The sequence below is a fragment of the Cetorhinus maximus genome, chromosome 5 (assembly GCF_964194155.1).
Source record: "Cetorhinus maximus chromosome 5, sCetMax3.hap1.1, whole genome shotgun sequence".
Classification (NCBI taxonomy): domain Eukaryota; kingdom Metazoa; phylum Chordata; class Chondrichthyes; order Lamniformes; family Cetorhinidae; genus Cetorhinus; species Cetorhinus maximus.
The window spans coordinates 43,723,611-43,746,940 of record NC_135883.1 but is presented as its reverse complement, the minus strand read 5'-3'; positions in this window follow the sequence as shown (position 1 = coordinate 43,746,940).

Here is a 23,330-nt window from a genome sequence, read left to right as displayed (position 1 = left end):
AAAGGTCGCTGTCAGAACATGATCTGAATATTAGACAAAAAAATACAGATAAGTAGGGTTGCAGAATCAATAGAAGAGACAGGCTAACAAGTTGTGCATAAGCGAAGATGAAGCCATTCAGGTAATGCAAAACAGGATTAGGAAGTAATGCGAGGTAAGAAACGTTACTTGTCAGTGCTGACGGAGAGGGAGAAAAGAGAAAATTGTACAGGCCATGTACAATTCAGTACAGATCCAAAAAAAAAATACCAGTTTGCAGAAATGCAAACATAGAATATGGTAAAGTAGCCTCAATGAAAGATTGAGTAAGTCACAGGACAGGCAAAATCAAAGGCATGTTGCTGAAGATAATGTATGTGAGGAGTTTAATGTGGATATAGTAACTATAAATCAAGCAAATGAAAGAGATTTGCTCCTGCCATTAAAGGCAAATGAAACAATCATAGTATTTAAATTGGATGCAAGACCATAAGTGAATTATATCTGAGCAGGGCCAAAATTGTAAGGGAATCGAGTGAGAGGAAGGTCGTTTCCAGCATTATATATGAGGACATCCAATACAAGCCCTCATTTGTACCACTGCCAAAGATGTACGGTCAATTTTAAGTCTGAATGTCGGTGAGAAGGAGATTCACAGTCATGACTCAAGCTGGGCACAGAACAATTATTCAGGCGGCAAAAAGAGGTTCTTCAAATTGTTGGGTTAGTGACCAAGGGAGCATAAGATCAGGATTTAAAGCAAATTATCCCAGTGAGGTGGCAAGATTAAAAAAAACAGCCTCACCTTGTTGGAAAATCAGAAAAAACCCTCAGGTTAATAGAACACTGGACTTAGAGGGCACAAAGTAATTAGGTAAATCAGGAGTCAAGGTTGAAATCATGAATGATTGTTGGCAAAGGAGCGGTAAATTGAGAATTTTCTTAGACTCCGGAGATCAGACAATGTTATCAAGTGAATATTTTAAGTTTTCAACCCATGAAAGAATTATGGCAGATTGTGCTAATACAAGATAATTTATCAAGTTAGATCAGTCCTCCAGTTTTTTGTAGCTGTGAAAAATGAAGCAGGTTTGAAGATAGGACATTTTGGGCCGGATTTTTGCTATGGAAGTGAGAAGCTCAAGCTGAGAAATTTACCAGACGCACCCACCTCGGGAAGAAGGACCCCGAATGGCATAATTTTTGATCCGGGGAGACGGGTGCAGGATGGAGTCAGGCTTGCCACCTCTGGACGCACATCTGAGGCAGCTACAGGAGCTGCTGAGAGCCAAGGTGAGGTGTTTAAAAGGCTCGCCTGGGTTCTCTAGGACTTGCACCAATTGTTTTGTTAAATATTACGCCCTCTAACCCTCACTCCTTACACTCCACCACACTCCCACTCACTCCCCATGCCCATCTATGCCACTCATGCCTCCCACCCACCCCTCATAGCCCCTTATAACCTCCTTGCTAACTCATACTCCCATCACACTTTGCCCTTAAACCCTCCATGCCAACTAACCCATCATCCACTATGGGCAGATCTTAGGAGCCAGGTTAAGATTAAATAAAATAACATACCAACAAGGAGCAGGAGTAGGCTATTCAGCCCCTCAAGCCTGCTCCGCCATTTAATCAGATCATGTCTGATCTGATAATAACCTGAAATCTGCATCCCGCCTACTCCCGATAACCTATCAGCCCCTTGCTTACCAAGAATCTTTCCACCTCTGCCTTAAAAATATTCAAAGACTCTGCTTCCACTGCCTTTTCAGGAACAGAGTTCCAAAGACACATGACCCTCTGAGAGAAAAATGTTTTGTCTCATCTCCATTTTAAATGGGTGACCCCTTATTTTTAAACAGTGACCCCTTGTTCTAGATTCTTCCACCATAGGAAAGATCCTCTTCACATCCACCCTGTCAAGTTCCTTCAGGATCTTATATGTTTCAATCAAGTCACCTCTTACTCTTCTAAACTCCAGCGGATGCAAGCCTAGTCTGTCCAACTTTTCCTGAGAAGACAACCCACCCATTCCGGGTATTAGTCTGGTAAACCTTCTCTGAACTGCTTCCAACGTATTTACATCCTTCCTTAAATAAGGTGACTAATACTGTGTGCAGTACTCCAGATGCGGTCTCACGAGTGCTCTGTATAACTGAAGCATAACCTCCCTAGCTTTGTATTCAATTCCCCTTGCAAGAAATGATAACATTATATTAGCTTTCCTAATTGCTTGCTGTACCTGCATACTAGCCTTTTGCAATTCATGCACTAAAACACCCAGATCCCTCTGCATCTCAGATCTCTGTAATCTCTCACCATTTAGATAATATGTTTCTCTTTCATTCTTGCTGCCAAAATGAACAATTTCACATTTTCCCACATTATACTCCATTTGCTAGCTCTTTGCCCACTTACTTAACCTATCTATAGCTTTTATTGCCTCCCTATGCCCTCTTCACAACTTACTTTCATACCTATCTTTGTGTCATCAGCAAATTTGGCAACCATCCCTTCATCCAAGTCATTTATATAAATTGTAAACAATTGAAGTCCCAGCACTGATCCCTGTGGCACACCACTCATTACATCTTGCCAACCTGAAAAAGACCCATTTATGCCTACTCCCTGCTTCCTGTTAGCCAGCCAATCTTCTATCCATGCCAATATGTTGCTCCCTCTCCCATGAGCTTTTAGGTTATGCAGTAACCTCTGATGTGGCATTTTATCCAATGCCTTCTGGAAATCGAAGTACAGTACGTCCACCAGTTCACCTTTATTCACAGCACATGTTTCTTCCTCAAAGAATTTCAATAAGTTGGCAAAACATGATTTTCCTTTTACAAAACCATGTTGACTCTGCCTGATTACCTTGAACTTATCCAAGTGCCCTGCAAAAACTTCTTTAATAATAGCTTCCAAAATTTTCCCTATGACAGATGTTAAGCTAACTGGCCTGGAGTTTCCCGCTTTCTGTCTCCCTCCCTTTTTGAATAATGTAGTTACATTTGCTGTAACTCTACTTCCCTAGTTATGTGGCTCGCAAGAACACCGGTCCCAGCACGGTTCAGGTGTAGACCGCCCCAACGATAGATCCCACTTTCCCCAGTGCTGGTGCCAGCACCCCACGAACCAGAACCCACTTCTCCCACAGCAGTCTTTGAGCCACCCATTAATCTCCCTAACCTGATTTGTCCTATGCCAATTTGCATGTGGCTCAGGTAATAATCCAGAGATTATGACCTTTGAGGTTCTGCTTCTAAATTTGGTGCCAAGCTGTTCATACTGACTATGCAGAACCTCCTTTTCCTGCCTATGTCATTGGTACCTACATGGACCACAATGACTGGGTCCTGCCACTCCCACTGCAAGTTCCTCTCCAGGCTCGAGCAGATGTCCCAAACCCTGGCACTGGGCAGGCAACACAGCCGTCTGGACTCACGCTCTTTGCTGCAGAGGATGGCGTCAATACCTCTGACTATACTGTCCCCTATTACTATTAGATTCCTTGTTACTCCCCCCACTGTATCATGGTGCCATGCCAGTTAGTTCATTCACCCTGCAGCCCTTACTCTCATCAAAACATGCTGAAAAGAACCTCAAACCTATTGGACAATTGTAAAGGCCAAGGCTCCTGCACTCCTGCCCTTTGGATTTCCTTACCTGCCTCACTTGCAGTCACACCGTCCTGTCCCTGACCACTGATCAAATCAGAAGAACCTATCCTAAGGGGTGTGACCACCTCCTGGAATAAAGTGTCCAAGTAACTTCCCCCTCCTTGATATGCCACAGCGTCTGCAGTTCAGCCTCCAGCTCAATAACTCAGAGCCGAAGTTCTTGCAGCCACAGATGTGTTTTCCTTGGGTCACATCGGTATCCAGAAGCTCCCACATCCTGTAATCGCAGCACATCACGTGCCCTGCCATCTCCATATGCATTAATGACTTAATAATTGCTAATTAATTTAAAATTAATAAAGTCTACCTCACCCAATAGGTTTTGGCACTGCCAATAAGCTTTGCAATACTGATAAAACTTACAGTTTCTAATAATACCAGTTACTGAGTAAGCTGCTCCTCCTGCTGTACTAAAGTGGAAATCAAATACTGGAGGCTGAAAATAGTAGAAGAGAAAAGAATGTCCTCCTTTACCGAACTCCGCATTCAGCGCACTTTTCTTCTTGCTGTAAACCTTACCTAAAGCACCTCTTTCTCCGATGCACCAAATTCCCACTTTGAACCAAATTCCCAATTATACTCACTCAGTCTCTGTTTCACTCAGTCAAAGTCTTCCTCATTGACCATGAGGCCTTACTAACCCTAAATATCTATTACAGCTTTCATTATAACAAGAAATCACTCCCATTCATTAAAGCCCATTCAAAAGTTTAAAAGAACAAAGAACAAAGAAAAGTACAGCACAGGAACAGGCCCTTCGACCCTCCAAGCCTGCACCAATCATTATGCCCCTCAACTAAAACATTTTGCACTTCTGGGGTCCATATCGCTCTATTCCCATCCTATTCGTGTATTTGTCAAGCTGCCTCTTAAACACGACTATCGTACCTGCTTCCACCACCTCCTCTGGCAGCGAATTCCAGACACTCACTACCCTCTGTGTAAAAAACTTGCCCCGCACATCACCTTTATAGTTTTCTCCTCTCACCTTAAATCTATGTCCCCTAGTAATTGACTCTTCCACCCTGGGAAAAAGCTTCTGACTATCTACTCTGTCCATGCCACTCATAATTTTGTAAACTTCTTTCAAGTCGCCCCTCAATCTCTGTCGCTCTAATGAGAACAATCCGAGTTTCTCCAACCTCTCCTCATAGCTAATAACCTCCAGACCAGGCAGCATCCTGGTAAACCTCCTCTGCAATCTCTCCAATGCCTCCATATCCTTCTGGTAATGTGGTGACCAGAATTGCACGCAATATTCCAAGTGTGGCCTAATCAAGGTTCTATACAGCTGCAGCATGACTTCCCAACTTTTTTACTAAATACCCCTGCCAATGAAGGCAAGCATGCCATATGCCTTCCTGACTACCTTATCCACCTGCGTTGCCACTTTCAGTGACCTGTGGACCTATACACCCAGATCCCTCTGCCCGTCGATGCACCTAAGGGTTCTGACATTTACTGTGTAATTCCTTCCAAAATGCATTACCTTGCATTTGTCCGGATTAAACTCCATCTGCCATTTCTCTGCCCAAGTCTCCAATCGATCTATATCCCGTTGTATCCTTTGACAATCCTGTTCGCTATCTGCAACTCCTCCAACCTTGGTGTCGTCTGCAAACTTACTAATTAGCCCAGTTACATTTTCCTCCAAATCATTTATGTATACCACAAACAGCAAAGGTCCCAGCACTGATCCCTGGGGAACTCCACTAGTCACAGCTCTCCATTCAGAAAAGCACCCTTCCACTGCTACCCTCTCTCTTCTATGACCAAGCCAATTCTGTATCCATCTTGCCAGCTCACCTCTGATCCCACGTGACTTTACCTTCTGTACTAGTCTGCCATGAGGGACCTTGTCAAAGGCCTTACTGAAATCCATGTAGATAACATCCACTGCCCTTCCATCGTCGATCATCTTTGTCACTTCCTCGAAAAACTCGATCAGGTTAGTGAGACATGACGTCCCCTTCACAAAACCATGCTGCCTCTCACTAATACGCCCATTTGCTTCCAAATGGTAGTAAATCCTGTCACTAAGAATCTTCTCCAATAATTTCTCTACCACTGACATAAGGCTCACCGGCCTGTAATTTCCTGGATTATCCCTGCTACCCTTCTTAAACAATGGAACAACATTGGCCATTCTCCAGTCCTCTGGGACCTCACCCATAGCCAGTGAGGATACAAAGATTTCTGTCAAGGCCCCAGCAATCTCCTTCCTTGCCTCCCTCAGTACTCTGGGGTAGATCCCATCTGGCCCTGGGGACTTATCCACCTTAATATTCTTCAAGACGCCTAACACCTCTTTTTTGATCTTAACATGATCCAGGCTATCTACACACTTCCCTAGACAAATCAACCGCTAAGTCCTCTTTGGTGAATACTGATGAGAAATATTCATTTAGTATCTCTCCCATTTCTCCTGGTTCCACACACAGATTCCCACCTCTGTCCCTGAGTGGGCCCACCATTTCCCTGGCTACCCTCTTGCCCTTTACATATGTATAAAAGGCCTTGGGATTTTCCTTAATCCTGGTTGCCAGTGACTTTTCATGACCCCTTTTAGCCCTCCTGACTCCTTGCTTAAGTTTCTTCCTACTTTCTTTGTATTCTCCATGGGCTTCATCTGTTCACAGACTTCTAGCCCTTACGAATGCTTCCCTTTTCTTTTTGACTAATCTCACAATATCCTTCGTTATCCAAGGTTCCTGAAACTTGCCATGCTTATCCTCCATCCTAGCAGGAACATGCCGGTCCTGAATTCTTATCAACTGATGTTTGAAAGCCCCCCACATGTCAGTTGTTGATTTGCCCTCAAACATTCGCCTCCAGTCTAGATTCCTCAGTTCCTGCCTAATATTGTTATAATTAGCCTTCCCCCAATTAAGCACCTTAACCCGAGGACTCCTGTTTTCCTTATCCACCAGTACCTTGAAACTTACTGAATTATGGTCACTTTTCCCGAAACGCTCTCCTACTGAAACTTCGACCACCTGGCCGGGTTCATTCCCTAATACCAGGTCCAGTATTGCCCCTTCCCTAGTTGGACTATCTACATATTATCTCAAGAAGCCCTCCTGGATGCACCTTACAAATTCTGCACCATCCAAACCCCAAGCACTAAGTGATTTCCAGTCAATATAGGGAAAGTTAAAATCACCCACCACAACAACCCTATTGCTCTTACATCTTTCCAAAATCTGCCTACATAACTGTTCCTCAATCTCCCACCAGCAATTGGGAGGTCTATAGTAAACCCCCAACATTGTGACTGCACCCTTCCTATTCCGGAGCTCTACCCATATTGCCTCGCTGCATGAGCCCAACGAGGTGTCCTCCTGTCGTACAGCTGTGATATTCCCCTTAAGCAGCAGAGCAACTCCCCCACTTCTTTTACATCCCTCTCTATCCTGCCTGAAACATCTAAATCCTGGAACGTTTATCTGCCAATCCTGTCCATTCTTCAACCAAGTCTCTGTAAGAGCAATAACATCATAATCCCAAGTACTAATCCAAGCTCTAAGCTCATCTGCCTTGCCTGTTATGCTTCTCGCATTGAAACAAATGCATTTCAGACCCCCAGTCCATCTGTGTTCAGCAATTTCTCCCTGCCTGCTCTTCCTTAGTCCTACTGGCCATATTCACTGGTTCCCAGTCCTTTATTTCTCCTGCTGACCTATTGCTCTGGTTCCCACCCCCCTGCCATACTAGTTTAAACCCTCCCGAGTGACACTAGCAAACCTCGCAGCCAGGATATTGGTGCCCCTCCAGTTTAGATGCAACCCGTCCTTCTTGTACAGGTCCCACCTGCCCCGGAAGAGATCCCAATGATCCAGATATCGGAAACACTCCCTCCTACACCATCTGTTCAGCCACGTGTTTAGCTGCACTATCTTCCTATTTCTAGCCTCACTGGCACGTGGCACAGGGAGTAATCCTGAGATTACAACCCGAGAGGTCCTGTTTTTTAACTTTCTGCCTAACTCCCTGAACTCCCGCTGCAGGACCTCGTCACTCTTCCTGCCTATGTCGTTAGTACCAATGTGTACCACGACCTCTGGCTGTTTTCCCTCCCCCTTCAGAATGTCCCGTACCCGATCAGAGACATCTTGGACCCTGGCACCAGGGAGGCAACATACCATCCTGGTGTCTCTTTCATGACCACAGAAGCGCCTATCTGAGCCCCTGACTATAGAGTCCCCTATGACAATTGCTCTTCTGTGCTTTGACACCCCCCTGCTGAACAACAGAGCCGGCCGTGGTGCCACTGCTCTGGCTACTGCTGTTGTTTTCCCCTGATAGGCCATCCCCCCCAACAGTATCCAAAATGGTATACCTGTCAGAGAGGGGGACAGCCACAGGGCATTTCTGCACTGACTGCCTGCCCCTTCTAGCGGTCACCCATCTATATGTCTGTACCTTGGGTGTGACCATGTCTGTAAAATTCCTGTCAATGATGCTTTCCGCAACCTGAATGCTCCTAAGTGCATCCAACTGCTGCTCCAACCGATCCATGCGGTCTGTGAGGAACTGCAATTGGGTGCACTTCCTGCAGATGTAGTTGTCCGGGACACTTGAAGCGTCACAGATTTCCCACATCCCACAGGTGAAGCACTTCACCCCAGCAACTGCCATTTCTAGAACTATTTAATAAATTAATTTAAATCTAATAACTGCTTCTTGACTCCTTATTAACTATATGTTCCCTAGGGCTAGATTTCTACTATAAATGTGAAATTCTAAGAACAGTAATCCCCTGATTCTGGTCTAGATACCCTCTACTTATTAATTAAGTGATTAATTTATTTGGTTTAATTAGTTTAACTGTTTTAGTTTCAAATTCAGTGTAGATTCCCTACCATCCAATCAGGTCACAGATATACCGTGACGTCACTTTTAATTAAAAAAAATTTTTTTTTAAAAAATTAAAACAAAATCCCCGAGGTAAGGTTTTTATACTCACCACTCTGGAAATCCGCCCTCCGACTCTGCTCCCTGGAACTAGGCCGCGAATCCCCGAGGTAAGGTTTTTATACTCACCTCTCTGGAACTCCGCCCTCCGACTCTGCTCCCTGGAACTCGCCTCTCAAGTACTTAATCCCTCATCATGGCAAACAGATTTATATTCATAACCCCACATCAAAGGCAGAAAATCCTTTAATAACCTCTTTAAGCTATCAATCAAACTATGAACTTACATCTCTCCCTCAATTCTGGAAAGTAACCAGCCATTAATAATGATATAATGACAACCCTTGGGGTAATGTCAGCAATACTGATATTGTAACTGCTAAAATGATTTTTTTCAACTCTCACTGACACAGGCAGGTTGTTTTTTTTCACAAATTTTCAAAGGGCTGGGGATTTAAATAATTTCACAGCTTGCATTTTTCCAACTCTCACTGATACTGGCAGGCTGTTTTTTTTTTCATTTTTAAAGGGTTGGGAATTTAAATAACTTAACAGCTTTGCAGTTTTACATATCTTATCTTCCCTTCGTGAGCATTTATGTCACCTCCATAAAGTTGTGACTCCCACCCTGCAGATTAAGGCCCTTGCTGCGGTGAAAATGGGGTCTGAGTTCAAATGCCCCTACTGAGTTAAGGGTTTCTCACCTGTGCAATTCACACCCCACCCCCTTTCCCCCACTGACAGTATTGGGGGCGGGTCCCCTTTATCCACTATTTTAAAAAGTCCATGGAGTCTCCATGACTCCGTGAAAATCCAGCCCTTCATACTGATGGGAAGTACAGGTTCTTACAACTTCCCTGTGGTATCGCTTCAGCTTTGAAAATGTATTACAAAAGCCAAAAGCATCCATATGATGCATGAGGACATTGGCCGACATGCTGATTGAGGACTTAATTATGTAGAGTTCATCCAGGGAAGAATTTGTAAAGTATTTCAAGTTTTTAAAAGAGCGGCCTTGAGTTGAAAAGAAAGGCAAGTGAGAGAAACTCAAATCACAAACAGGATGAGACTTGGGAAGATGTTGAAAGCCTGCTCGTGCAGAAGAACCTTTGATGTGCTGTGTTCTTAAAGGGCCTTTGAACATGACAAGGCAAGTTAAGACATTGCTATTTTGTTACACTATTTGTAATGAGCAAGGAACTAATTATTGGCCTTAAATTTACCTTTGGTGGGTGCGACCGATCGGCGGGCCCTGGAGCAGTCGGAAAACGGACTACCGACTGCAATTGGCCCCACCGACCGTGATTTCATGCTGGCTGGCCAATCACCAGAAGGTTGGACGGGCCACGAAAAATTGGACAATTGCGCCGTTAATGGGCTAATTGCCCTCTTAATTGTCAGCGGACGCGCTTCCAACTTTTGTGCGTGCCCGCTGAGCAAAATACCGCGCTAGTGCACGGTGACATCAAGACGCTCGCCCGACGTTTTCTCGAGCGATACTAAGCCCGATGGGGTCGGGCGCATGCCCGCCCGTGGGACGTAAAATTCTGCTCATTACGTGAGTATACATCCCAGGGTTACACATTCATGTTATGTGCTAACTAACAATGTATCACCAGCTATAAGGGGATGCAAGAAATGCACTTGATGAAGCTCCAGCATTTTAATTCTGAAGTGTAATTATTTCTAATGAGTGAGAACCAGAAGACATAACAGTGGTTTAAAAAAAATCCAATTTCTGTGGCTTTATTTTTTTAAAATATTTCTTCTGAGGCTGAGAGTACCAAAGCAAAGAAATTATACTAAGCCCTGGTTAGGCCTCAGCTGGAGTAGTGTTCCATTTTGTGCATCACGCTTCAGAGAAAGGATGCCAAGGCCTTGGAGAAGGTGCAGAGGAGATTTATGAGAATGGTACAAGGAATAAGGGACTTCAAATGTGTGGAGAGACTGCAGAAGCTGGAGTAGAGCCCTTAGAGCAGAATAAGTTAAGAGAAGATTTAACTGAGGTGTTCAAAATTATGAGGGGTTTTGATAGAATAAATAGGGAGAAACTGATTCTCCTGGCAGAAGGGTCTGTGACCAGAAGGTGCAGGTTTAAGGTGTTTGGCCAATGAACCAGGGGGAAATGAGGAGAAATCATGTCACGCAGCAAGTGCAGCTGGATCTCTACTTAAAAAGGAAATATTTGCAAAACTGAAGAAAAAGCTGGGGGGTCCTAGGACTGATTGAATGGCTCTTTCAAAGAGCTAACATTGGCATGATGGGCTGAATGACCTCCTTCAGTATGGTGTGACTCTGAGAAACATTCTTCTGACAATCATAGATATTCTGCAGTTAAACTGTGCTAACCATTGGTGACCTGCTGCTCGTAATCTCTGTCGTTGGCTGTTGTGAAGTGTCACGAAGCAGCTGTTAAGCATTGCACTTGTTTCTGAAATGCGCAGCAATTTTTTGAATGAGCATTAACTGTTGGAGTTGAAACCAATCGCAAACTGAAAATGTCCCTGTTTATATGAAACCTTTGAATGATTGTGGTTATAAAGAACGGAGATTAGACTGCTCGGGCATGACCAATTCTTGCCTCTTATCTACCCCCGATTGCTACGCCATTGTTGCTACACCTTCAGCTACTTGGGCCATTTGGGGAATTCCCTCCCTAAACATCCCTGCCTGTCCTCCTCCTTTAAGATGCTCCTTAAAACCTCTCTCTTTGGCCAGGCTTTTGGTTACCCTGTCCCTACATGACTCCCTGATGTGACTCAGTGTCAGACCTTGTTTGATAATGCTCCTGTGAATATCCTCGGAATGTTTTCTGAAGCCCAAGGTGTTTTATAAATGTAGCTTGTTGCTGCTGAATGTGTAGTGTACACCAGATAATTGTAAATGCGTCGCTAATGCAGACTGTGCACAGTGAACAAGAACATTTCAAAGCAGAGATGGACAATTGAAGACTTAATAGATTTGGTCACCCTGTTTTTAATCAGTACCTCACCGGAAGATGAAGCAGAACTGAGGCAAAAGAAGGATGGAACCTTAGGGCAACCAGTTCTGAGCAATAAAAACTGCCCTCTCAGCCTTGCCCATACATGAAGTGCAAATTTTAAAAAAGTGATCTTATGGAGGACAAAATCTAGAGAATGCACAGAGAAGTAATAAGCCCCTGAGTAAAGCTTCGGTAAAAGTGATTGATAAAGGCAGAGTTTCAACTGCCAACTGTTGACAGCCAAGGGTACAAGATCTTCTCTGGATGAAAACAAAGACCAATTTGACATGGCAAGTGATTACTTGTAGTTTCGAGATGAAGTGGGGTAGCTTGGCAACATGAAAGCTCAGGCAAAAATAGTTGAAAATGCAACATTTGCGATTTAATCCAAGACTGTCCCCAAAGCACTTAAAGGTAATATGAATATCCCGAGCATGATATAGTGAGTGGGGCAGCTGCCATCATGAATAATGCCTGATTCCATTGGCAACCTCTATTGCTATATCTGCTCCACTTCAGCAAGGAGCATCGGAGAGAAAGTAATCCAACTGTGGAACTAGAGCCTTTGTAAGAAGACAGCACTGGGGAATAGGTCATGATGTTGCCATCTACAGGAAGTAATGGTTAGAAAAGGGTAAGGGGATGTTTTAACAAAAGGACGTGGACTGAATAACAACTTCTTCAACAGATGATGTTTCAAACACAGAGTCGGAAAATGGCACCTGCTCTTAGAGGATCTTCACTGAGGTGCTAATTATGCAGATTAAAAGAGGATAATCTGTTCTTAGTCTCTTGTCGCCTACAGGGAGAAATTGTTCAAGTAAAGAAAAAATTGAGTGAACCTTTCACATAATTCTTATACCAAAATGATCTGAGGAAGCAGCAGCTCGGAGAGGCCAAGGGTCTTTACTCATTCTCTTTCAAGAGCTAATGGTTGGTTTATAGCCACTTCACCGTCATCACATAGCCTCACAGCATTCATTGATTTAACTGAGTTTCGTGATGTGGGAGCTGTCCATTTGCTTTATTTGATTGGAGATGTTCCCAGCAGCCACCCTCTTAAAATATTTAGGAACTGACCCTGTGTTACAAGAAGTTAGATATTTTTAAAATAACACAGTACTGCAGATGGTGGAGATTGAGCTGCTCTGACTGAAGCAAGCATCAGGCCTGCTCCACTCATTTCCTAGCTGTGGATGCAGCATAGCTAGCAACTGCCAGAGTAAAGTAATAAATGTATTTATTTATTTATTTTAATTCATGCAGAGGCAGGAAGAACAGGAGTGCTCATCCTGGCACCGCTGCATCCTTTGACAGCCACGGTGGGTTGCACCTGCAACCAAACACCCCCACATTAGCACTTTCCTCCTCCCATCCTCTCCCTAACCCCTTCACAACCCCACTGCCTGAGGGCTGCTGAAAACCGGTAACTCACTTAAGCTATTGAGATGAGGCCTGGGGCCTGATTTTGTGCTGGTTCGGGCCTACCAGTCGAGACACAAGGTGCCACAGCAGAGCATCGATTCTGGGCCAGAAGTTGGGTTCGGACTAATTTTTACCCCATCGATTTCCTTGACTTTTCCTTAATGGGACAAGGTTTGACTTCCAGTTTTATTTCGCAAATTTTTTGTCAGCATTAAGCACCTGGGCATTAACATTGTGTTGAATCTCAGTACGTCACCGCCAGCTCAGAATCTGTCCCCTCCCCTCCCCCACCACCAACAAAGCAAAGTTCCTTCTGCCTCAGTGATTTGTCCTTGTGACTTTTTTTCACCTCTTTTCTTGTCAATGTTCATATAGTAACTCTCTTCATTAAATGTCATCCATCTCATTATCATCATTAGCAAGGGTTAATTGGTTAATGGCCTGATTGCAACTTGGAGTACCAAGTCTCTCTGGTGATTTACTGCTAAATCAGCAGGGGAATTGTAGCTTTGTGTAAGAACAGTAACTCACCTGATTTACTGCAGTTGTCAGCTGAGAGATGCACTCAGCCAACATGCACCTATGCACTTTGCCGGTAGAGATACTTATTAACTTGGCTGGAGAATTCCCCAGTGGGTTAGCAGTCCTAATAAATTGTATCGCCATAAGCCTGGTGAAGTTCACTGTAAGTACACGCAGCACTGGAAAAGTTCTGTCAGAGGAACTATTAATAATTGTCCATCCACAAGTCAAGTTGGTTATTTGGAACACCAAAATCTACTGCCCTCTTGAGAGTCGCATTTTTTTGGACTGGTTGCAGATTTCGGGATGACTTATTCTGCTACATGTCGCATATCAAGTGTAATTTGGTAGTCAGCCCTGTTATTGATGGATGATTATGTATTGTAATGGCTCCCCTGCACTGGAGAGGGTGCAGAGGAGATTCACAAGGATTTTGCCTGGGCTGGAGTTTTTCAGCTATGAAGAGAGACTGGCTAGGCTAGGGTTGTTTTCCTAAGAGCAGAGTAGGCTGAGAGGGACCTGATAGAGGTATACAAAATTATGAGGGGCATAGATAGGGTAGATAGGAAGAAACTTTTCCCCTTAGCGGAGATGTCAATACCAGGGGGCATAGATTTAAGGTAAGGGGCAGGAGGTTTAGAGGGGATTTGAGGAAAAGATTTTTCACCCAGAGGGTGGTTGGAACCTGGAACACACTGCCTGAGGGGGTGGTAGAGGCAGGAACCCTCATAACATTTAAGAAATATTTAGTTGTGCACTTGAAATGCCATAGCATACAGGGCTACGGGCCAAGTGCTGGAAAATGGGATTAGAATGGATAGGTGGTTGATGGCCGGCATAGACACAATGGGCCGAAGTCGGTAATATGTACTTGGGCATCTGGTTGTGGCTGGAAATCATATTGATTCAGGAGTTGAGCACTTTTACATTTTTCCCCCACCCATTGACACGGTGTGTGCACACCATAGTGGGGTGTTGATCTTGGTTTGCGATGTAAAATGTTTAATGCCGGATCAGCTGCCTGTTGTATAACCCAGTAAAACCAATGAAAAGTGGGGAAAATGTAGGACAAGAAAATTAAATTATATTGCTCATTTTACACAGTCGCCTGAAGTCATAATGACCCAACTGTCTACTAAAAATTGCTTGCAATGAGGCAGTCTCCAAATTCATTAGCATTTTAGGTATCGGAACAGTTTTATGAGGGTCATATCTAGTTGGTCGTTAGGCGTTTTGTGTCTTGGTCTGTTTATCTTTATATTTGCAGTTATTCTGTTTAATCCATTGTTGCTTGTGGTTTTTGGCTCATAAATTTATCTCTGGGAAATTAGCTTGTCTAACTTTTATGTTGGAAGTTGGTACATCTTTATCTTGAAAGTGCAAGGTTTCCTGCCAGTGTCTTATGTTTTGGGTTAGAATCATAAGGCAGAATTTATCATGCACGCTGGCGTTGCGCGTGTTTGGCGGCATGAGCGGACAATATGGTGAGAAGGCCAAAAATTGGTTACTTGCCGTCGTGATTGCACGCCAACGTGTTTCACAACAGCATATATAAGGCTGCACTTCGAGGGGAACTCGGAGGTGAGTACACAATAACATTGCGCAGCGCTCGTAAGGGTCGCCTGTTGGACTTCAAGGTTGAGGTGAGTTGGGGGCTGCTGCAAGGGCTACCCTGTGGGTGAGGCAGCTTGGAGGGGGACAAGGGCTGCACTGCGGTTGATGGTACTGCACAAGCACGTGCAGGGTGTGGGGGAGGGAACCAGCCACGCATCAGGGAAAGCATTAAGAGGCCTTCAGAGTTAACCAAGGGAGGTTCTTAGTACACCCAAGCATCTCTCATTTTCATGCTGCAGGAGGGGTACAGCAGGAGCATGGAGCCTGGTGAACTAGCTGTGTACCTCATGGATTACAGAGAGCCGAGACGAAGGAAAGGGGAGCGACGGAGGCACCTGACTGGACAGAGGGAGGAGCAGAACCCTCAGGAAGAAGTAGCGGCTGGGGCTCCACAGGCTGCTGAAGAGCCACAGCGAGCCATTGCTGGTCGGTGCCTAGCTAGACCCAGGGTTTATAGACACCGCCTTTCATTCCTGCAGATGACCGAGAACCAGTGTCGCTGAAGACTGCGTATGCTTAAGGAACTGGTTGACCACATCTACAACCTGCTGCAAGATTTAGCACCACGGGGTCATGGAGGGCATCCACTGCCCATGGCCGGGAAAGTGACAGCGGCACTGAATGTTTATGCCAGTGGCTCCTTTCAGGGATCCACATGTGACCCCTGTGGGGTATTGCAAGCCTACACCCACAAATGCATCCATGAGGTCACAGATGCCATCTCCGCGAGGGCACACAACTTTGTGCATTTCGCCTGGGACCAGGACAGCCAGGATGCAAGAGCGATTGGATTTGCCGAGATCTCAGGTTTCCCACTGGTGCAGGCTGCCATCGACTGCATTCACGTAGTACTCAGGTCTCCATTGGAACAAGCAGTTGACTATGTCAACCCCAAGGGCTTCCATTCGCTGAATGTGCAGCTGGTGTGCGACCACCACAAACATTTCCTGCAAGTCTGCTTGGTTTCACAGATCCCTGATGCATTCCAGGGTCCACAGTGGCTCCAGGGATGGTTCCAGGGGACAAGGGCTACCTGCAGAGGCCGTGGCTGATGACACCCGTGCGACGGCCTCAGATTGCAGCAGAGCGAAAGTATAACGAGGCCCATGCTGCAACTCGCAACTTGGTGGAACAAACCATCAGGATGGCGGAAACGAAGTTCCAGGACCTGGACTGGTCTGGTGGAGCCCTGCAATACAGTCCACAGAGGGTGTTACGCATCGTTGTTGTCTGCTGTGCCCTTTACAACCTGGCAATCCAACGAGGAGATGAGCTGGCTGAGGAGGAGATGGAGGAGCTGGAGGTCACCTCCAATGAGGAGGACGTCGACGAGAATGAGGGTGAGGAGGTTCTCGAAGGCGGCGATGAGGCCCTCACACAGGCCAGACAAGGCAGGCACTCTCGGGAGGGCCTCATAGCTGCTAGATTTGTGAAGGATGATGACGACATGCAGTGAGGTGACCCCATTGTTCCTCATATCACATCTGCGAATGTTCGACTCCAGTCTGGCTTAAAGCAGCGCAAATACCCTCTGTGATAATGCTCCTGTCATAGACACGCAGCAGAGGCCCAAAACTCGCTCGACTACAGGTGGATGATGATGACATGCAGTGAGGACACCCCACAAATCTGTACAAAGTCTCTGTGAATGTCTGATTCCTGTCTGGCCGCAGGCAGCTCACTTGCACTCTGTGACCAGGGTCATATCATGGAGACGCAGCCATGTAACTTTAAAAGCATCTGATCCTTTGTCCGCCTTCAGCACCTGAGCTCTTCAGGAACACAGCATCACTGGACACAGATGCTGAAGAGATGGGGGCCAGCCCCACCTTAAAGCTGCTGAGAGCACACAGAGAGTGTGAGAGAACTCTGTGGTGCCTGCCCACAACATTCTGGCAGCAATGACCAGCACTGCCGAGGTACAGGCATCAGTAATGTGTCCAGTGACTGTGAGGCCGGACCATCATTTTGGTCTGAAGGCTGCAAAAAGCACAGGGAAGAGGCCCTGGACTGAGACACCTGCCTTTATCTTGTGTAGGAACCAAGGATTCAGATCTAAGTGATACGAACACTGCTCATCAGAACAAGGAGCCGTAGGCCAGGAGACATTCTTGGGGGTTTATTTACAGTAGTGAACATTGTGTACAAGTGATAAACACCCGTGCCCAGGCTGTGCAACTACATCTTCTTAACTTTACCAACCCTGTCACTACGTCTTGATGCTCCCCCAACATCCACAGCGGAGGTGGAGGCAGCCTGCTGACTGCGATGCCCTGTCTGAGATTACCTTGATGGGCGTCCTCTGGAGGGCCGAGACCTGGAGGGCCTTGGCCTCCTTTCAGGGAACTGCTGTGTGGCAGTGGCACCCTCCTTGGCCTGCGGAGCTGGAGCTGCTGGGGTCACAGGAAGAGGGGATTTGGATGGGCCGGAGACTCTCGGAGTCACCTGGGTGGATGACCCCGGGGTGTGAACCTGCTGATCCTCCTCCCTGTGGGTGCCCAAGGGCCCCAGGCTGACTCCTTGAGGAGAAGGGGTAGCTGGAGTGAGATTGAACTGCCCCGCACCCCTCTCGCATTGACACTGTTGGAGGCCAACTATGGTGTCAGCGATGGAGTTCTGCCTGCGCAGCAGTGCAGGATCAATGTCCCGGACCAAGGTTTCCATGCCAACTGCCATTCTACCAGTGTTGACCTTGGTGCGTTGGCACACTGGCGCTATCACCTCAGGCTGAAGGCGGACGGACTCTTCCATCGTGCCTTACAATCTGAGGAGTGCAGCGGACATCACTTCCTGATGTTCCCGAGCTTACCTTTGCAGCCCCAGCAACTGAGGTATGACCGAGTTCAGAGGCTCCTCATCTGACTCGGACTCAGCAGATTTCTGGCCTCCAGCAGTCCTCCGAGTGCCAGAGACCCAGGAAGTCCCTGCCACTATCTGCTGTGGATCAGAAAGTGTGATGGGCTCACCAGCTTGTGATTCCCGAAGCTACTCTAAATCTAGGTCCCACCGAGGTGTGTGTCTCTGTGCTGGTGAAGGGTGAAGGGTGCAGGTGAGTGCTGTGACGGCACTTTAAGGAGGGTGCCTCCAGATTCCTCTTCAGAGGTTTCTTTGGGGCTTGATTCAAGGACCTGGATTGTGGACCCCTTTGGCAGTTCGGCAGATGTGCCTATGAAAGCAAGACGAGATAATTAGTACATGGCAGTGGCCTGTGAAACAGGACACATCACTCACAGCATGGTTGTCTGATGGATGTTGCATTGCTGGATCCTCACTTGGTAGAGCACTGCCGACCTCACCATCAGCACAGGAATGGTCCAGATCCTCACCAGCCAGCTGGATGGATCTGTTTTCAAAGTCCATGAAGACCTTGATCTCAGGCATTCCTCCACAAGTCTGCGATGTCTCCCTCTTGTTGTGTGCCAGCTTGTCCTCCATGAATAGAGGGAGAGAGTGTAAGCAGATAAGTATGTCTGGCCTGTTTGGGTGGTGAGTGGTCCCATGGATGGAATGAGAACAATGAAGTTGTGTGTGAGAGTGAGAATGGTGATATCACTTGAACTGGCAGTGAGTGAGGGCCCTGTGGATGTGATGGGTTTGTGAGTGTGAGAGTTGAGAGTGATGAGAAGAGTGACTTACCCTGGCAGAATGGAGAAGATCATTCATCCTTTTTCAGCACTGATATGCTGCCCTCTTTTGCAGGTTGCTGACCACCACTGCCACCACCTCCCAAGCCACATTGGTGACGTTGCTGCCCATCCTGTGGCCAAAGCGGGGGTAGAGGACATCATGGCTGGCCTCCACTGCATCCAAAAGGCGTACGAGGGATGGGTCACTTAACCAGGGGGCTGCAGTCTTCTTGTTTTTTGGGGCCATGTCTTCCGTATGGCAGTCCTGGGCTGGAAGCGCTGAGAGGTGTGCGTGCGGATGCACTTTAAATATGGTGCCCGGCGTGATGAAGCAGCGAGGTGACGGCGTGGCAGGCAAATGTGTGCCTGCTCACCATTGAAACGGCATTCTTCCCAGGAAGGCATAATTAATGCGGCGGGACTGGAATGATATGACGTGAGAAGCCACCATTGTGGCTGGCTGGTAAAATGTCATTTTTCCCGCTGACTACTGCACTTAGTACAAATATGGGATGATTCCATGCATAGAATAGTACAGCACAGAAGGAGACCATTCAGCCCATCAAGTCCGTGATGGATCTTTCGAAGAGTAATCCAGTTAGTCTCCATATTCCTGCACTATTTTCTCCTTTCTATTCAATTTGGTTTTGAAAGCTAATACCGAATCTGTATCCACCATTCTATCAGGTAGTGCATTCCAAATCCTAACTACTTGTTGCACAAAAAGGTTTTCTGTCATGTCAGCTCCAGTTCTTTTGACAATATCTTAAATCAGTGCCCTCTGGTTATCGACCCTTCAGGTGCTGGAGACAATTTTTCTTTATTTACTGTACTTAACCTTCTTTCCATAGGATTACAGCACAGAAACAGGTCATTTAGCCCAACCAGCCCTTTCTGGTGTTTATGCTCCACCCGAGCCCCCTTATCTAAATCTAACATCATAACCCTCTATTCCCTACTCCCTCAAATGTTTGCCTAGCTTCCCCTTAAATACATCTATTCTATTCACTTCAACTGCTACCGGAGTACTGGAGTAGCAACTCCATATTCTCAGCACCTTTTGAGAATCCTTTGGCATTCCCTATTGGACTTTCTTGGTGACTATCCTATATCGATGGCCACTAGATATGCTCTTCCTCATCTTATGATCCTCGTAGAAACTGCTAACATTTAAAGAGAAATTTTAACATCCAGTGATTAACTGAAACAAATACTTTCTATGATTAAAACTCTGTTCTACTTTTTACTTTCCCCCAAATGTTCCCTTATACTTTATAAGAATCTTGACAGTTTATTCACTTCTCCTTCTGGAACCATACCAAAGGTATGCCACAGTTCTCTGGAATTCACTTTAATCCGCTTTTGTGTTCCAGCTATTTTCAGAGGTGCTAAATTTCATGGGGATCCTTCCATTAGCTTTTGGCTAAGCAACCCTTCAACTTTCCTTCAAAACCTATCAGCTGTGGACTCCTCAGCTCAAGCATGGGCCTCAGTTCCATCTTGCATTGCAATTTAAAAATCATGAACATCCTACCTCCTAATAGCCTCTATGTTCCTTGTAATGACTTTGGACAGACACAGACAGTTTTTCCCCAGTCTGTTCCTATAGCTACTGTACAGCTTCTGTTTCCACAGCTGACTGTTGACTGACTGTTTTTGAGAGCAAACACACACACAGATAAATTCAAATGAAGGAACTGTCTTAACCCCCACAGCCTACCTCATGGCAACATGGCACTACTTTTGGAGGCTCCAAGCAGAAGCGTAGAAATTTACCTTCAAAACAACCCTTTGATCCTGTGGCCCGCATGAATCATTCGTATCTGTGATGAAGTTAACAGCCCTCTTTCCGGACTTCCACCAAGAAACCCACTTGTTTACAAAGGTGCTTATAGATTCTTTTCATATGGGAACTGTATGAACAATTTCAATTCCTAATTGAAATATCGGGAGACATCATGACTCTACCAAAAGTTCAAAGATGGGTCATCCATTGTTTAGGGTTTTCCCACTACCAAACCTGACCTTATTAAATAAAAACAGTTACCCTTTTAACTGCAATTAACCCAGGTCTGTTTTTTTAGGTGTTTGCCAGTTTCTCAATCAGGTTTTCCCATTTTATCTATATTTTTAATAAATTCCAATTCCCAAACTAAAAGCTATATTTCTAAACAACTGGGCCTGGAACTTATGATAGTGGCAATCATCGTTGGATTTCCCCTTGGCTCAAATGTTCCCATGCCTTGACGCTGCTTTGCATTTCATGCCAGGTCTTCTGACCCTGGCTTTACCAGAAATGCGGAGCATAGTGTCCATCAGGTCATTCTGTAGCAGCACTGTAGATTTAGGGGCAGAGTGGGGAGACAAAACACACACTCTTTTTATAGCACTGGCTGCCGCCTGGTAGGTTCAAAGGTCCACAGTGAATGGGTGAATGTGTGAGTGAATGGGCAGGGTGGTAGGGTGAGTAGGTGGTGAGATGGCACGTGGACATGGTGTTTGGTCGTTAAGGTGGCAGGTGGATAAGAGGGTAGGTGGATGAGGTGGCAGGTGGATGCTGAGGCAAGTCTTTAGGATGGCAGGTGGTGAGATGGCAGGTGAGTGAGGTGGTAGGTGCGTAGGCTGACAGGTAGATGAGATGGCAGTTGGGTGAGATGGCAGGTGAGTAGTTAAGTGAATGGTTAGGGTACTAGGTAGATGATATTTATCATTTATTAAGACTAGGCACATGAGAACATTTACACAAAGGTGGAAAACATCATCAGCAGATCTATGTGTGCTGTGTTATGCTCACAGGCAAAAGTGAAACTGAGACTGGATCAGATGAAACACTTCCTTTCTAGTGATGGCATGTTGCTACCCTTTAAAGGCAGATCACAAAAATCGCAGAATTCTAAGCATGCTTCATATTCGGCAAACCCGAGTATGCGCAATCTTTTTTATTAGTGTAAAAAGATCACGCTAGAAACTGGCCCTGCCCACAAAACTGGCCACATCTCAGGATGAATTGATGACAATTCGGAATTGCACTGTTGCTCAAGTTACAATCCTTTTATTAATCATCCTGATGTATAAAATTGATCTAGCCAATTTGTTCAATTATTGCAGTGTTCAAAACATAGGAATCACAAGTAAAAATATCAGAGAAACACACTGCACAAAAGGACATAATCAGCTCATTGTGCTTGTTCTAGCACTTTGAAAGAGCTATCTGATTAGTCCCACTCACTCCATCACTTTCTCCAGAAAAGTAATAATGGGAGACTTTAATTATCATAGTATAGAGAGGGTTAGTAATAGTGTAAAGGGCAGGGAGCAGCAAAAGTTTCTAGATCGTGTTCAGGAGAATTTTCTACATTCAGTATGTTTCCAGTCCAACAAGGAAGGAGGCATTGCTGGAACTGGCTCAGGGGAATGAATTATCCAAGTAGGTCAAATGTTGGTAGAGGGACATTTAGGGCACAGTGATCATAGTCTCATAACGTGTAGGTTAGTTATGGAAAAGGGCAAGGAACAATCCAGAGTAAGAATAATTAATCGGGGGGAGGCAAACTTCAATGTGATGAGAACAGATCTGGCCCAGGTAAATTGGAATCAAAGATTGGCAGACAAACTGTAATGGAACAACTGGCTGCCTTTAAAGAGATAATAGTTTGGGTGCAGTCAAGGTGCATTCCCAAAAGGGGAAAGTGGGGCAAACAAATCCAAAGCTCCTTGGCTGACAGAAGTGATCTAGAATAGGATGAAGCAGAAAAAGGGTGCAGATGATAAATGTCAGGAAAAGTGAAAAAACAAATAAGAGAAAGAAAGAGAGAGCATGAAAAGAGACTGGCAGCTAACATATTAGGAAATCCAAACGTCTTCTATCAGCATATAAATAGTAAAATGGTAGTAAAAGGAGGAGATTATGGACCTCAGAATCACAGAATTGTTACAGTGCAGAAGGAGGCCATTCAGCCCACTGTGTCTACACTGGGTCTCCAAGTGAGCATTTCATCTAGTGCCATTCTCCTGCCTTCTCCCTGCAACCCTGCACATTGTTTATTTTCAAATAATCATCTAATTCCATCCTAAGTGCTTTGATTGAACCTGCCTCCACCATACTCTCAGGCACTGCGTTCCAGACGCTAACCACTTGCTGTGTGAAAAAGTTCTTGCTCATATCACTTTATCTTCTTTTACCAATTATCTTAAATCTGTGCCATCTGATTTTCAATCCTTCCACCAATGGGAATAGTTTCCCCCTATCTACTCTGTCTAGTCCCCTTGTGATTTTGAATATTTCTATCAAATCTCCTGTCAGCCTTCTTTTCTGCAAGGAAAAGAGTCCCAACTTCTCCACTCTATCTTCATAATTGAATTTTCTCATCCCTGGAATCATAAGCCTCTTCTACACTCTCTCCAGTGCCTTCACATCCTTCCTAAAATGCGGTGCCCGGAACTGTATGCAGTACTCCAGCTGAGGTCTAACTTCTGACTTATACAAGCTCAACATAACCTCCTTACTCTTGTACTCTATGCCCCCATTAATAAAGCCAGGACACTGTATGCTTTATTAACTGCTCTCTCAACCTGTTCTGCTACCTT